Raw genomic sequence first — 16,743 nt, 5'->3', positions numbered from 1 at the left:
GGTATCAGCTCAGGTACCTCGGGCCCCTGTCCTCCCTCTGCGTGGCCCCACCCACCCCTCCCGGCCTCCCCCTTCCCTGTTCAAGGGCAAATCCATTCCCTTCACTCCCTCCTTAAAGTAACAAAAGGCAAGATTGGGTTTCTTTCACCTGCTCTCATTGAAAGCTCTGCTTTGGCATGTCTAGCAGAGGCTGCTTTGTTCTGGAGGAAACCAAGACAGGATCTGGGGGTGGGAGAGGCTGCTACACGGGTGGGCAACAGGGTGGGGGTCAGAGATAAACACACACACACACACACACACAAAATCATCGCATTGTCCCACTAGGCATCTGATCCTGGAGCTGAGTTCTGGGGAGGTGTGGCCAACAGGGCTTTGCGCTGAGACCAGGTTCAAATCCCAACCAGGGCCTCGGACCACCACCGCTATGTGGCCTGGGGCAGATTCTTCCAGTCTCTCAGCCCAGTTTTCCTGCCTCACACACAGGGTGACCAGATGGGAAGGGCCTGTACCTGTAGAAAGCTCTGGCTCAACTGTTAATTCTTTCACCCGCCTGGTCATCTACAGGGCTTGGAGGGGACAAACCAGATTTCTATCAGAGTGGGAGCCATAGGAGGGGTGGGGACCCCAGCTGCGTCAGGGTGGTACTTCAAAGAGGTACACCTGGGACCTGAGGACCCCAGTGGCCACGCTGAGGGTTCTTTGGATGACAGGAAGAACTGGCAACCGATCCCTAGCTGGCTGGGGTCCTCCTAGAAGGGGACCTGGATCTTGGGAACAGCGTGGGGCAGGGAGGAGCCCTAAAGGCTTGTATTTTGGTCAACTCAATGCCGCACAGATCCTTCTCCCTCCCTGGAATGTGGGGGTCCCCAGGGCCTCCCAAGGCTCTCGATGGTCACCAAGCCCAGCACCTGAGGCACGGGGACTGGCCCGTATCGGTGAGCAGCCCCCACCACCTGGGATGCTAATGTCTGATCCCTGGTTGTCCCCTTCAGCAGGAGTTCAGTCTGGCCTGTGATTCTCCCGGTGGGGGGGGGGGGCAAAGGCAGCAGCATCTGGAGACTTCCAACCCTCCTCCCCAGTGGGGAGAGGGAGTGGCCTGCACCGGTGAGTCATGTCAGCTCAGATGGTGGCTGTGTGTGTGTGTGTGGGGGGGGGCAGGCAGCTGCTGCCCTGTCTGTGCCCAAGGTGATAAGGTCAGCCCCAGCAGCCGACTGGCTGGCTGAGCTGGCGCCTGAGACCCACCCCAGGCGGCCTCAGGTCATCCCCAACAGATCTAGATCCCCAGCCTGGCCACTACACAGGGAAGCCTACAGTTTCAAAATCCCCAAGAAAGCGGAGGCAGGGTAATGCAGAGGTCAGGGGAAGGGACAGGTGTTGGGTGTGCGGTGGGGATGGGGGATCTAGAGGTTGGACAGAACAGAGCATCTTCAGTCTGGCAGGCAGCAGGCCTTCCTGGTCCTAGAACTCCCTGCATCATCACCCACCTGTCCCTACATCCCCCCTCCGTCCCCTCCTCCTCCCAGTCAGGGTCAGGGCTGGGAAGCCAGTGGACTGCAAAGAGGATAGGACATTTTCAATTGCACCGAATCCTGGGGGCCTGATGTGTCCTGTCCTGTCCAGCCACCTCTGTCCCCCCACTCCCACTTGGAAGGCAACTAGAGCCACACATCCCCAACCACCACCAACCGTGAATGTGTAGCCAGGAGTCTGTGGAGCTGCCGCCACAGGGCCTTGTTGAGCATGCATCCTTCAGAGAGCATTCAGAGGATCGGTGGCCTCCGGTGTGTGTGTGTGTGTTTGTGTGTGTGTGTGTGTGAGCCCATGTGTGTGGGGAGGTGGCTGCCTCCTGCTTCTCCCCACTCCCAGTTTTTACTCCCTTTGCCTCACCCAGGGGGGAAGAAAGAGTCTGAGCAGGGTGCTCCTGTCAACAGACATTTCCTGGATGCCAGGAAAATGCCATTTCAGAAATCACCCTGATGACCGCTCCTGCCCTTGCCCAAGTGCCTCCTGTGTGCAGGGTGCTGGGCTGCCCAGGGCATGTGGGTTCACAGCAACAGCTGAGCACTTTTCCGTTGGGTTCCAACAATTCCCACCAAGCAGACCTATTTCCCACATGGGGATGACTGAGACCCAGAGGCCCACAAGCAGCTTCTCAGGACTCCCGCAGGCCCTGGGGACCCAGGCTCGAGCATGGAGTTCCCTGGCCTGGGGCTGGGTCTGTCTGTGTCTGGACAAATGTGACCCGCGGCTGGCAGCCTCGGCACCACGGAGTCACCCTTCAGAGGAGAGGCAGGCTTAAGTCCATGGCTTCTCCCTGCTCCCCACTGGTCCTCAGGAGTCCTCTGCACCCCCCTTCTCCTGCAGACAGGCCAGGCAGGGCTCAGTGGCGCGGCAGAGACCACCCAGGTGGTGAGCGAGGAGGAGAGGGACAGAGTACGTGTGTGTGGTGACCCAGTGTGGTGAGTGTGTGTGTGTGTGTTGGGGGGGTGACCCAGCACCCAGCCCGGATGCTCCGCCCAGCCCAACCGCAGCCAGCCGGGAAAACAGGCTCCTCGCTGCCCCCCCCCAGCCTGGCCCAGCCCACCCAGCCAGCCGCCTCACCCAGCGCTGAACCAGGAACTGGGCCTGCAGCCATCGGCCATCATCACACTCTGCCTGAGTCACAGCCCCTCACCCCACCCCAGCCACCCTCCAGGTCCCCACCAGATGGAGAGGAGGTAGCGGTTCTCCCGGGACCCCACTTCCTCCTGCTACCCCAGCTCAGCGCCCCCCCACCCCAGCTGCCCCCATTTCCACACCTGCCTCAGGTCCTTCCTCCCCACCTTCCTCCAAACTGTCAGGGATGGGAGGCCAACTCTTCCGAGCCCCCCTGAGAGCCCCCTGCCCCCATCGCCCTGAGCCACAGGCCTGGATACTGTACCCCATCACCAATGTCTAGGACACAGGAAGCCACCTGTCCCCCGGGGAATAGTGGCCAAGACACTGCCTCCCTCCTTCTGGGAGCAGGGGAGGGGACATTTCCCGCCGTCTCTACCTCCTCACATTTCCAAGGCTGGATCATTGAGGTTGAAATTTCAATTAAGAAAGAAAAATAGTTACTCTGGGGCTCCAGAGTAGCTCAAGTGGAGACAGGTCTCAGTATCGCAGGAGTAGGTGGCTGGACACCCCCATAGTTAGGTTGGGTCCAAGCAGGGATGTGGACCTTTGCCCATGGTCAGTCCAGTCCTTAGCCCTCCAATCCTTCAGCCTGAGGGGTTATTACTCCAAAGTAGGGAATGTCGGGGGTCAGAGGGTCTGAAAAGGGAGCCTCGGCTAGCTCTGAAAAAACTGAACTTAATAAAAATCGAACCACTCTGTAGTCCCCGATGAGGATGGAGGCCCAGCACGGGGGGGTAGGGACACTGAGAGGAGGATGGGTGGGGCTTGGGGATTCCTGTATAGGCCTGGGGGGACAGGATAAGGCAGCAGCTGACCTCTGCAAGGTCCCCAGAAGGCCTGCTCTGCCACTCACAGGAGTGAGCCAGGTAGCAGCCTACCTTTTGGGGTCAGAGCCATCTCCTGCAAAATAAAAGTCACAGAAGGGGACTCTTTGGGCCACATGAGACCCTCTCCTATCTGCTCCTCAAGAGACCTTCAAAGAGCCAACCCTCACATTTCCAGAAAAGTCCATTCTCAATCCAAAAACATCCCTTCTCTCTGAGAATGACTTACTTCCTCTCCAAGAATGCTTCCTTCTAAGCGAGAAATCCTTCAACTCCAGAAGATTCCATCTCCAGAAACGTCTCCTATTATTTTCGAATATGATCCATCTCCAGAAATGCCGGCACTCTCCAGAAAGACTCCATCCTAACTCCAAGAATGTGTTCCACTTCCAGAAATGCCATGATCCCATCTCCAGAGATGTTGCATTTCAGCTCCAAAAATACCTCCTCTCCAGAAGTGCCCTATTTTATTTCCAGAAATACTCCAGCATCATCTTCAAAAATCACTCCACTTCCAGAGGCACTACAGTTTATCTCTAGAAAGATTTCCTTCTCAGAAATGTTACATTTCTGGCCATGCTCAGAATCTAGAAAGGCCTCCTCTTTACTTGAAAAAGAAAAAATAATAATAATCCTCTTTATCTCTAGACGTATTCTCATTTTATCTTCAAACATGCCCGTTTCATTGTTGGAAATGCCCCTCCTCCAGAAATGCTGACCATCTCATCTCTAGAAATGTCTCCAGAGTGCTACTGTTTCATTTCTAGAAACATCCCGTTTCTGGAAATATTCCAGATTGCTTGGAAATGCCCATGGCCAAGGTCTCCCTATCTGGCCCAGAGGCAGCAGAAACTCAAGAGACCCTCTTCCTTCAGGATCTCCCAGGAGAGGCTGTGCCGTGACCAGACCTCCTCCCTTGTTCCTTTGGTCCCTTGGGACCTCCTGACCCTTTGCTGGGTCTGTCCTTGTCTGAGGAACAAGGATGAAGTCAAGAGCTATGCTGCAGGTGCTGATGTCTCTGGTACGAGGGAGCATGAATGGGGAGGGCTGCTGGTGTCTGGGAACCTTCCGAATCTGTCCTGGGGGCAGGATGAGTGAGAGGGGTTGGGGTGGGGGGGGGAAATGAACCAAGATGGAGTTGGTGGAGATTTTGGCACAGCCTCCTCCCCATCAACACCAGCACTTGCCCAAGTGTACATAGTTACATTTCATGGTGACACTTACACAGGGCACAGAAATACCTGGTCCCACCTTTCAGAGCCACACACAACACAGACAGCATGGAAACACGGTACCCAACACCTGTGGCCACCCCCCCACGCCCACACAACACAGATTCACATACAAATCCACTCTCTTACTTCCCACACCTGCACCCAACCTCACCCCCATTTCCCAGGTCTCTCATGGGTCAAATTCTGGGGACACCAAGGAGCAGAGGCCCTCTGTCAGTCACACTCCCCAGCTAGTCTGGGTTGACAAGATGGGGCACCTTGGTACCAACCGGGGAAACTCATGGCCCAAGAAGTTAGAAAAGACTACAAAAGAGAAGAAGATGCACATTTGGTATCTGCTTGCATACCTACTAAGACGGGGTGCTCAACATGTTCTGGGGAGCCCAGGACCCAGAATCAGGCTCTGACATCTTTGCTTACACAGCCAAGCACGGCTCTCCAGACACATCCAGCCCTTCTCCTGCTGTAACTTCAGATTGAGACTCCTTGCTCCATGGCAGGTGGAGGAGACAAGGGGGGGCAGCTGTGCTGGAGGAGGAGACCAGGAGGTAGGTGAGTGCAGAATGGACCAGTACCAGCACACAAACTTATGTGTAAGCACTCAGATGTGCCCCATGCATGTGCAAGGAGCTCACACGCAGACGCGCACACAGACATGCAGTTAAGCCTACACGGGTACACATGGGAGGAAGGTAATGAGACCCTGTCCTGCTCCAGATCTGTCCAACGCCAGTGCCCCTGACGCCTCGGCAGGGGGAAATTCTCAGAGCCCTTAGGTGAGTGGGCGGGAGGAAAAGGGGCTCTGGCTCCACCATCTCCACTCCCAGAGGCATTGCTTAGCTCTGGTCTGCTCCCACAGGAGGATAATTACCATTTATTAAGACTCCCAATTTAGAACCAGCCTCAATTAACTGGAACCTCCCAAGCCCCCTTTTTTGATCCTTTGGGATCCAAGGGTAGATGTGAATAGAACTCGATCTGCCCTTCAATGTGCCCTTAGCGTGGGCTCTTTGACGGACACCCCCAAGGAGCCAGCTCTTGCCTAGAAAAGGGGCGTTGACATTTGTCCCCCAAACATCCTTGGTCCATCACCCATCTTGGTCCAGGAGGGCCTCCCTCCTCTGGAACTGAGATCCTCACCCCAAAATGGGAGCAGAATAAAGAAAACCAGAATTGAACTTGAATCTGAATGAACACGGCGGGGGGGGGGGGGGGTCGCTGGGGCCGGGCCGTGGCAGTGGCTGAGCACCCCCAGTCTCTTGGCTCCTGGGAGAGTCTCCTGCATTGGTATTCTCTGTCCCTCCCAGCCCAAATGACACCAGCTCTCCTGGGACCCTTTTATCGCACGTGTTCGTTTCAGCAAAAGGTTATGTACGAGAACACCGAAATCCCTTCCGCATATTAACTAAAAAGAGCATTCTTAAAAATGCATAAGGAAAAAAAAAAAAAAAAGACCACCTCCGAGCCCATTTCTACAGGGGCTTAGCTCAGGTGGAGCGCTGGACTTGGGAGGGAGGGGTAGGAGTCCTTGTCAGAGTCTTGACCCAGCGCCGGTCACTTCACCTCTCTGAGCTCCAGTTTTCTGGTTTGCTACCAATGGGAACAAAAGCCCCCACAGGATGCCCTGTCAGGGATGCCGTGAGGGTCACATGATTGATTGCAATGAATGCATCATGTTCTAGAACAAGCAGAATCCCTTCAGAGTTGGTATTCAGGCTTTGCCAAGCAAGTATTTGACAGGCAAAGGGAACATGGTATTGTCCCCGAGTATTCTGAGCCCTTTCCCACCTCCCGGTCAGTTGCCCCACCTGGGGTACCCACTCCTTTTGTGGGGGGGAGGGGAGAATTCTTGGAAAACACCTTCAAAACCCGGTTTTCAGTCAGGTCCTCGGCTGTGACTTTTAATCAACTTCAAAAACGTAATCTGCCTGCTGTTCAGGGAAACCTAGAGTAGTGGGGTCAGATCCGCGGTCAAAGCTGGGGACGGGGTGCTACCCTGCCACAGGTGGCAGCCCCTGTGCTCTGTCTAGGGTGCCCGTAGACTGGCAATGCCCACTTGCTGGGTTTTTAAAAAGAAAAGCAAAAAAAAGTGGATTTTTATGTGAAATTTGATGTTCTTTTTACTTGTGCTGGCCAAACAGCGCCCATCAGGGGACATCATCTCTTCAGCCTCAATTACTCTCTGTGGAAGACAGGTGGTCTACTTAGAGAAGGGGCTGGCCCTGTGTGGGAGGGAACGGCCTCTGGGTCAGGGCCACAGGGAGGACATGAAATACACTCAGGTGACAAACTGACCGGCCACTGGGCAGCAGGGGCCTCTTTGGGCCCTGCTCTGGGGATGATAACAGAGTCCAGTATGGGACAAGAGGAATGCAGGAGTCCCTGGCTTGAGAATGGACTCGGTGGGGATCTGTGGGATCAGTGAGGGAGGAAGGGCCTCACAAAGGTTAGTTCCATTTATGGTGGGGGGCCGGGGGGGAGGGCGTCTCCTAAGTCAATCACACTGTACAGCAGCTCAGCCCGAGGTCCTCGGTGGCTGCTTCTTGGCCCATGGGATCTCAAACAAGAGTTTCCTGACCTCTTAAAAATCTGTTTCTTCACCTGAAAAGTGGGGATGGCAGGAACCCTTCTGCACAGAGAGGGTTTGAAGACTGGAAATTAAGGTTCTGGGGCTTGGCACCCCAGAGGACTCATGCGGAGGAAGCTTCGACCTCTCCTGGGCCCTTGCCCGGGCCCTGGGTGCCATTCCTCCCTCTATACCAGGCTTTCTTTTAGGGAATTGCAATCTGCTGGGCTTTAATTACTGGTCCCAGAGAACCACCACCACCTCCTTCCCCAGCGGAGACTTAACAATCCCTCCCAGGGCTCCTGGTGCTGCAGGGCTGGGCTGAGCTGCTCTGGGCTCAGGCAGGGGGTGTTGGAAGCAGGACCAGGCCCTGCCTCCCTCTGACTGGGCCCCCAGGAGGAAGTTCCTGTCCCATCCACACCCCACCTGTTAGACTCAAGAGTGCTCAGGGGGAAAGGGGGGGGGGCCTGGAAAAGAGCATGGGTAGCCTGAGATCACGCAGCCCCACCCAGGGCCCCTCCCATCCTCCTGGCTCCTGTCTTCAGTGGCCCCATGTGGCATAGCCACGTTCCGTGCCTGGAGGACCCTTCATGGCAGTGGAGGCCCCAGAGTCATTTCCAGCCTCCCTGCTCCCCTGGACCTGTAGAGTTGCTTACAGAACACACTCTCCATGCTGTTCATGCCCCAGGCCTTCGGGGTTGCTGGGAGCAGCAGCCAGCCTTCCTCCTGCACAAAACACTGCTGGACACAGATCCTTTCCTCCAGGATGCCCGCTGGACTCTCCCTGGGCAGGGCCTCTTGGTTAGACCCATGGAGGCTATCTGCAAGTGCTGAAGGACTGAGGAAATAAAATGTGGCCTGTGACTCGAGGCATGGATCAGACAGATGCCCAGGAGTTCTGGCTCAGCACCCGCCACCCTGAGTCAGGAGCAGGGTCAGGCTGACCAGCCTCAACCTGGCCCAAACCCCCTCTGCCCCCACATCCTCACTGCTGGGTGTGAATGTGCATGAGGCTGGTTGGCTTTGCACCTGACACTCAGTGGCTCTCTGGGCCTGCCTCCCCAGACACCATCTCCTATGGCCTCTCCTGGCCACGCGGGGGTGGGGGTGGGGGACTCAGGCCTGGCCACGCACGGTGGGGGGCGGCGCTCAGGCCTGACGCCCTGTGATATAAACCAACCCAGAATCAGGCCCCTGTGGCCAGCAGGTCCACAGCAGGACAGCACCAGCAAAGTGTCTCTCTCTGCCTCTGTCCCTCAAATCTCTTTGGCCATCAAAGCCTCTCCCTTGGCCCCTTCTTGATCCTGGGGAGGGCACTTCATCTGATCCCCCAGCCCCACCAGGGCCTCACAGGCCTAAGCTGGGAAAGAGAGCTTTGCCACCCCTGCCCCACCTGCAGTGCAGGACTCTCGTGGAAAGCCCTGGGCAACAGCAATTAAGTCAGAGGCTGCACAACGGTGGCATGGGGTCCCAATGTGGCCTGTAGCTGTGTTGCTGAATGAGGTGACAGCATATAGAAACCAGGACATGTCATGGGAACATCTGACACCTGGTTCCTGAAAAAGTGGATGACAGGCACCCTGGCTGCATTCCAGTGTGTCACCCTGGCTGAGCTGCCACAACCCAGGAGGTCCAAAGCAGGCTCCCGGCCCTCATCCGCATCGCCTGCCCGGCTGTGCAGAGCATGGGGGGGGGGGGGTTGGTGGCCCCTGCATTATACAAACATGAGTCTTTCTGTGATCCCTCCTCCAAGGTAACATGTTTGCATTTTAAGCAGGGCCTTCAACGCTCTGACCCATGGCAGTGACAAATGGAGGCACTTCAGGCCCCAGGGAAGGCAGGTGAGGGAGAGTTAGAGGGATGGCAGATACCAAGGTCACAAAAAAACTCCTGAGTGGTGGGACCTAACGGATGACTGGGCCTCTGCGGGCTTCAGTGCCAAAGGGCTTTTAGTGACAAGAGTAGAAATCTGCCTACCCTCTCTCCCAGTTCTGCCCTCGGGGAAGAGGTGGACACTGATATTTCCCATTCTACCTGCCCCTCATGACACTACTTCCTGCTTTCAAACCTACTCCTTGGTCAACCTCCCTCTGAGAATGTGGGACCAGGTCCAGAAAACCTCACGAGGACCCCGTCCAGCAGGATCATCCCCTCTTTTTCCCCAAACACTCTACCTTGGATGACATAACCCTGAGTGGGTCTGGTGAAGATACTAGCCCCACACGGGTTCATAGTGAGATGAGTCACCGGAACCCCTGATAGTCTCCTAGAAAGCACTGGATTGCTACATCTCCCTCCCCAGAAGCCAGCAAACTCAAAACCCCTGCGGCAGCCACACACACACACATATCCTCAACGGGGCAAACAGACGCCCGAGCGAGCCCCTCTGGGCTACTTGAACCAACTTGACTCGGTTTTCCTTACTCTCTGACAGTCCCGTCAGGAAAAAGTTATGATCCTCAGTGCACAAAAGACAAGCTGAGGCTCAGAGAAGCAGAAAAAGCCCTTGCTTACGGCCAGAGATCTTGCTTCTGGGTAAGGCTGGGCACACAGAGGCAGCTCACCCGTTCACCTGAGTATCTGTCACTCCATGGATCTATCACCATTGTCCTTATAGGGTTGACGAGAGGTTAAGACAAGGTGGCAAGGCATAGTGTGACCAAGTCTGGACTTTTTCCAGACAGGACTTGGCAGACGTGCCCAGGAGTGTGGGTACAGGATACCCAGCAGGCCTCAGGGGCACCTGTGGCTGATCTGCAGAATCATCAACCAATATGGGGGGCGGGGTATGGGGAGGGAGGCTGGTGAAGATGACATGAGTCAGATCAGAGCTGTTCCAGGCCAGCGAGTCACCCGGTTCCCCCCCACACACACAAAAAAGGACATTGCAGCTGCCCAGTGTGGCTTAGATCTCAGAAAGGAACAATCTCAGAGGCCCTGGAAAATGAAAAGGCCTTGTGAGCCCTAACTTCCCAGGGGTCCTGCTGAGCTGGGGGCTCCTGGTGGGAGTCTAGGGACGGCTGGGGGCTAAGAATGGGCTGTAGGCTTTAAGGTCAGACAACTGGGTCCAGTCTGGCTGCAAGACCTGAAGCATGTCCGTACTCCGGGACACTGGAACCGCACACACACACACACAGGAAGGAAGGGTTCAAACAACAAGGCCTAGTGCTGGGCACCTAAGTGCAGACCCATGTGGCCGAGATGGCTGCCACCAGGCTCTAAGACCTCAGACTCCACCTGGAGAAGAGTCCTGAAAATTCAAAAGAGGAGCTCAAATCTGATTTGGGCAGATGGCCCTAAACACCCCACTGCATCGTGCCCTCCAAGCCTCTGCCCCCCCTGTGAGCTGGGGGCCCACTCTGGCTGTGCCGTGTGGTGGCCCGGGCCCACCCTGCATCCTCTGGTGTCAGTCTCATTCTCTCCCCGACTGGGGGATGTGAGCAGGAATGGCTCAATCAGGATATAATCGTTTTTAATTAACGTGCGGATCATTTCACAGGCTGATCTCCTTGGAGACCACAGGGAAGATGGTCTTTTAAGATTTTCTTTTCCCTCCCCCAGCCCAACCTTCCCAGCCAAAGGCTGTCCCCTGCTTTAAGCCACCCAGCCGCAACCTTGAGAAGAGCACAAGAGCCTGGTGCCTAGATCTCTGTTGGGGCCATTAGGAGGGAAGAGTGTGCTCACACAGACACACACACACACATACACACACAAGCTTGGGGCACACCCCCCTGAAATGCACAAGCGGGATCCGAGATGCACCAGACATGTGCACACACCCCCACGCAGAGGACAACGGGGAACACAACAGACTCGCCTAGACAAACACACAGGCAATGTAAGCACAGCACATGCCTGAGCTGGGAGACACAGACAGACCCCTTAAGAAATATACAAAAAAAAAAAAAAAAATTCAGAGGCACAAAGACATGCACATATGCATACACAGACATCCCCCCAAGACAGAGACACCCAGACACCACACACACACACACACACACACACACACACACACATACAGATGAGCACCTGCTTGCAGAGAGACACATCACAGAAATGTCCAAATACTGACACACGCATAGCAGGGTTTCTCCTAACCTTGACGGTTGGCAAGCCATCAGGGAAAGGAGCAAAAAAGACTCTGTCCTCAGATGGGGACTCAGAGCCACAATGACCCTTGCACCCCACAAATATCCCTAAGCTCCTGAATTGGAGTGCCCTGCCTCCTGTCCCACAGGGGACTCAGAGAACAGAGAAGCCACCACCCCTGGTCTTGTATGACACCCACTTAAGTCTGGTTCCTTCTGACCCTCAGATGCTGCTCATGTGTCTCCCAAACAGCTGCAGAGCCCAATCCACGGTGTCCAGTCCTGGCCAGCTCTGACGCGCCCCCCACCCCTGCTGGAAGTAATGTCACCCAGAGGAGGGGGGGATGGGGAGGGCATCTTTCTCTCTTCTTTACTTTGACATAACTCTTCTCTTTTCCTACTTTCTCCTTCCCCCACTTTCTCCCTTCCAACATTTGAATCTCTGTCTACCTTTCTCCAAGTCCTCCTCTCCTTCCTTCCTTCTTCCCCAGGGGGCCTCAGGGGCCAATCACAGGCCTGAAGAAGAGTTCAAGATGCTCCCGGTCCTTCCCCACTCCCCCACACCACACACACAGGGTCTGTGCCAACACCTGCCCCCTGGCTCCTGAACAAGTAAACTGAGGCACAAGAGGCACCACCAGGGTCCCTTGGAAACTGCAGCCCACCCCCATCTCACTGCATCTACTCTGGGTCCTCAGCTCTTCCCTCTGGAAATGGGGATGGCAAGGGCTGGGGATAGAGGTCAGGTAGAGCCCTTGCCTAACATGCATACTGACCAGGCTTGATCCCCAGCTCCACTAAGAAGGGGGGGGGGGGAATGGAAAATGGAATGGCAAAGAAAAGGGAGCTGTGAAAAGCGACAGGAAGCCCATGGGTGGCCCCAGGTCCAAGAACACAGAAGTGTATATGACACAGAATGCCTTGGCACTGCTAAGAATCAGCTGGTGCTTTTCCTCCCTTGAGGTCTCAGTTCCCCTCTCTGTGAAATGGGCCTGGTCCTACTAGAGGACCACCAGGGACCATTTGCAGAGGCAAAAAAAAAAAAAAAGGCAGATTAAGTAGCTGGTTCTTGGCTACTGCTGCACAGCCCAGTGACTGCTGTGTGACCTTGGGGACTCACTTCCCCTCTCTGAGTTCTGGTTTCCTCCTCGGTCAAAGGAGGGAAGTCGGACAGGTGATTTCATCGCCAATGCTCCTTTTTGGGCTCGGGTGGAAGTTTCTAGATTGTGGGGAAGGAAGAACGGTGTCCCACTTATCCTGGGGAAAAAAGAGAGGTGCTCTCCTTCCTGGCACTGCAGGCCCGTCAGAGCTGTGGGCACCAGCAGCCTAGCATTTGGAGGAAATCGTCTTAAGCATAAGGAAAGGCTCCCTCACAAAACACATCCACGACATCATTCGTCAGGAGCATCCAGAATGTTGAACAAAAGGGGAATATTAAGTAAATTATGGTACATCCACTCGACTGGAAAAGCCTGAAGACATTAGCCGTGGTGTTTATGAAGAGTTGGTTACAAAACAGGAAAAGGCTGGTGCTGTCACCAGCAAAAAAAAAAAAAAAAGGCAGGATATACATGTGAATATAGGGAATGACGACACAGCCCTTAAAAAACCGACCAACCACCACGTCCAACTGGCCTGGGAAGACTCACATCAAAACGTTAGCGTCGCTGGGGCCCGCTAGGGCTGTCAATAACCCTTTTTGTTTGTTTCTCTCCATTTTTCAGGTTCTCTGGGAACCCCATTTTAAAACATTACAAATCCAAAAAGACTTCTTTTTTCTAAACAATGACTAGATGCCTCCGATTGAGAAAACTTTCCTTTTTCATTCATCAATTCATTCATTCGTTACCAATCCATTCACTCCTGCCAAACACAGGACACCGTGAGTGTCCGCAGTGTGCATGGCCCTGGGGGGGCTCTGAGCGAAATGCTCTCACCTACAGGAAATGGAGATTACCATCCAGGAGAAGGGACGGTGGCATCAATAAACCCAGGCTAAAGGGCTTGTGCCCCAGGGCCAAGCAATGGGCAGCTATCAATCCTGCCTCCAGCCACCCTCCCCCAACTATCCCTCCACTGCTAGGGTCTCAGTCCAACCAAGGGGTCAGAAAGTTACCCTTAAGGGCCAGGCCTTCCAATGGTGGTGAGGGTAGGGGTAGGGAACTGAGCAAATATTAGCAAAGGAACCCATTGGCCCAGAAGCCTTCAGAGCCTAGTCAAAAGGTTGAAGGGGCTTCCCTCTTCCTCCACCTCACATTCCCCGTAACCCTTTCAGCTCCCAGTGGACTTGGCTGGTTGACCCCCTTTTCCCTCTGGACCACAAGTCCACAGCCTGGCTGTGAGAGGCTCTCTGAGCTCTGATTTCCGCCTCCCCCAAAGTCCCCCAACAAGGAACCACCCAGCCAGGTCCTGTTTGGCTGCTGTGAAGGGGGGAATACAGGGTTTGGAATCTGCTCACTCCTGTCAGCCTGTGTCACACTGTTAGAATGTCAGAGGGTCCAACAATGTGTCCCTGCTGTGTGGGGGGCTGACAGATTTCTGGGGGAGGGTTAACTCTTTCTATTCCTGGACTGAAGGAGAGAACAGGCTGAACACAGTCCAGCCCCCTGCCCTTCAGGATGCCTCCCCACTCCCCCAGGAATCTTCTTTTTAGGTAGGAAGAAGACGATTTTCACCAGCCTGGACTGAGAGCTTGAGGTCTCTGGACTTGGCTCCCCACCCCCGGAAAAAGAAAGGGGAGGAGTCCACCCATACCCCCTGGGCTGCCTGCCTGGGAATCCAATTAAGGTTGATTTTCATGAACCCCTCCCCCATGTCCAGCTAGCCCCACACCTCTACACCTCCCTCTCTCGTTCACCCCTAAAGAAGCAAAAGGATCTAGGAGATTTGAGTGCCAAGAAGGCTCTGATCCGGCAGACCCCCCCCTTAAATCCGTGCCCCCCCCCTTCACGACTGCAGTCCCCAGAAATTCTCTGACCTCACCCTCCCTTCCCATGACCCCAGTGGGAAAAAAAAAGTTGTTCCCACCACTGCCCTCCCCCTTCATCTGCCCACCCCCGAGGGAGGGGCACAGGCCTCCGGATCTCCGGGTCATCAGAGCAGCCGTGTCTGCTGTGGATCGCAGGAGACAAACACTTCGTCACACAAGCACATCACCCTCGGGATCACCTCTCTAAACCCGCATTGTACAGGAGGGGAGGAGGCTGAGGTTAGAGGGGGCCCTCGACGTGCCCCGGGGCAACTGCCAATCGCCATGCCCTAGCGGGTAGAGAATCCACGACCCCCGGCAGCTCACCCCAGCCCCTCGCCTCCCCCGCGTGCCCCCAGCCCTGGCGCCATCCCACGTCAACGTCTCCAACCCAAACAAGACCCTTCCCAGAGTGTTCCCCCTCCCCCTGCCCGGGGTCCAGGGTCAACGGCCCCATGAGGGACTGAGCCACGACCCCCTCTCCCCCCCGCCACGGCAGAGGCGCGAGATTTCATTGTCAGCTGGGCCACTCCGCCGCGCGCGAGACCGGGACGCAGGGCAGGGGGGCTCCGGGAAAGCTCTGTGCGGGCAATGGGGAGGGGTCTCCGGGGGAAGTGTTTGAAGCTGCTCTGTCCAGATCCGGAAGCCGCTGGGGGAGGGAGGAAGGTGGGGGTGGGGAAAGCGCGACCTTAAACACTTGAGGGCGGCAAGGAGGGGCCCCGGCGGCCGGAGGTAGCGCCGGGAGACGTCGGGGGCGCCGAGTCCCCCGGGAGGCCGCGCTCCCTGGAAGTTTCCCACCGGTTGCCCGGAGCAGGACCGGGTGCGCGGACCGCCCTCCCTGGCCCGACCAGCTCCGGGGCGCAGATGGCGAACTTGAACAGAACTCCTTCCTTCTCCAGCATTCCTCACCTCCCATTCCGCGGCCACCAGCCCCGCCATCTCGGCCCCAAGCCTTCCGCCTGGGCCACTGTCGCCAAGACCGCTCACCAATGCATTGTGGAGGAAAAGGGAGGGGGGAATCCCCAGCACAACCAAACTGCTGCCAAAAAATTTTTTTTAAAAGGAAAAAAAGAAATTCCTTCTCCTGAGACCGATTCCCTTCACCAGCGTGGAAAACCCCAAATCAGGCAAATCCGCAACTCCAGCCAAGATCGCGGCGCGGCGGGAGGGGTGGCCGCGGCGGGTGGCGACCCTAGTCGGCAACCCAGGACTCGGGGCAGGTCTGAGCACGGCGGCGGGCCGAGGATTCGGGGAGCCCTCGCGCCCAGAACGGCCTACCGAGGACACAAAGCTCCGCCACCAACAATACCTGCGGGCTCCTCCTGGGTCTCCGGGGCGCCGGCGCTGCGCGTCTCGACGTCTCCCTTTCCACCGCCGTCTCTGTTCTCCTCTCGCGCGCGCTCTCCCCCTCTCCTCTTCCAGAACGCGGCGGCCAGATGAGATCCTTGGGAGGAAAAAAATGTGAGCGCTCGCACGATTCCTTTCTCTCCGCCCGCCGCTCGCAGCGGCCGGGGGCTCGCTCCTCTCCCTCGCGCTCCCGCGCGCGCCGCGCCTCCCGCGCCCCGCGTTTCCTTCTCAGCAGCCCCTGCGAGCGCCCTCAGTAGCCATTATTCACGGGCCGCCGGGGGACAGGAGGTAATTAGAGACGGCCCCGTGGCCGCATCCACTCGGCGAGCGCGATGCGGTCGCGGGGCGCGCGCGGGGAGGGGCGCGCGACGAGGGGGCTTGGCTGCGCGCAGCCCGCGCCCCAGACGCGGGGGAGGGGAGGGGAGGGGGAGGGGCGGGGAACGAGAAGGCGGGGAGGAGTGGTGAGCTTGTAGAGGCAGCCGGAGGAGGGGGCGCCGGGGAGACGCTCCCGCGGCTCTCACCGCTGGGGCTCGGGGTCACCGGCTGCGAGGCTCCGAGGCGCTCAGGGACTGGGGGTGTGAGTGAGAGTGTGTGTGTGTGTGTGTGTGTGTACGCGCGCGCGCGCGCGCGTCAAAGAGCGAAGGGGAGGGACAGAACGCTTTAATATTTTTCAGTGACTTAGGAGCCCGCGGGTAAGCTTTTGGTTGTGCGTTGAGGTCCTTGTGTGGATCAGTGTGGCTGTAGATTTCTGGTTTACCCTGCGTGTGAATGTCACGGGCTTGCGGAGGGCGGGTTGGGGGCAGCTGGATACTAGCTTGTGAATGTGCTTCTGGGTCTCGGCGGGACTGAGTGATGCGGTGTCTGCGTGGAGTGGTGTGTTTGTGTGCAATTGTTTGTAGGGGGTAGTGTGGCTGCGTGGGTGGGACTGCGCCTGTGTGGGGTTGTGCATGTGTGTACGGGATTGTGCCTGCGTGGGGCCGGGGGAGCCTTGTGCCCGTGCGGGCTTGTTTGCGAGTGGGCTGACGGTTGTGTGGGGCTGTGGGCTGCGCATGGAGGG

The 16,743-nt window shown here is 56.7% G+C and overlaps 1 protein-coding gene across 2 annotated transcripts in view; it reads right to left on the bottom strand.

The window, feature by feature from the left end:
• Rai1 (retinoic acid induced 1) overlaps positions 1-16,743 on the bottom strand; it is a 115,609-nt gene that overhangs the window by 59,942 nt on the left and 38,924 nt on the right. The window contains exons 2-4 of one of the 2 annotated variants that reach the window (XM_071603597.1): positions 15,649-15,783; positions 7,940-8,121; positions 5,065-5,245 (exon numbers count right to left, since the gene is read on the bottom strand). The gene's annotated coding sequence lies outside the window, so the exon portion shown is untranslated. The remainder of the gene's footprint in view (positions 1-5,064; positions 5,246-7,939; positions 8,122-15,648; positions 15,784-16,743) is intronic. The other variant, XM_027921480.2, reaches the window with a different exon arrangement.

The sequence above is a fragment of the Marmota flaviventris genome, chromosome 17 (genome assembly GCF_047511675.1).
Source record: "Marmota flaviventris isolate mMarFla1 chromosome 17, mMarFla1.hap1, whole genome shotgun sequence".
Taxonomy (NCBI): Eukaryota; Metazoa; Chordata; class Mammalia; order Rodentia; family Sciuridae; genus Marmota; species Marmota flaviventris.
This window is presented reverse-complemented; position numbering and strand designations above follow the sequence as displayed.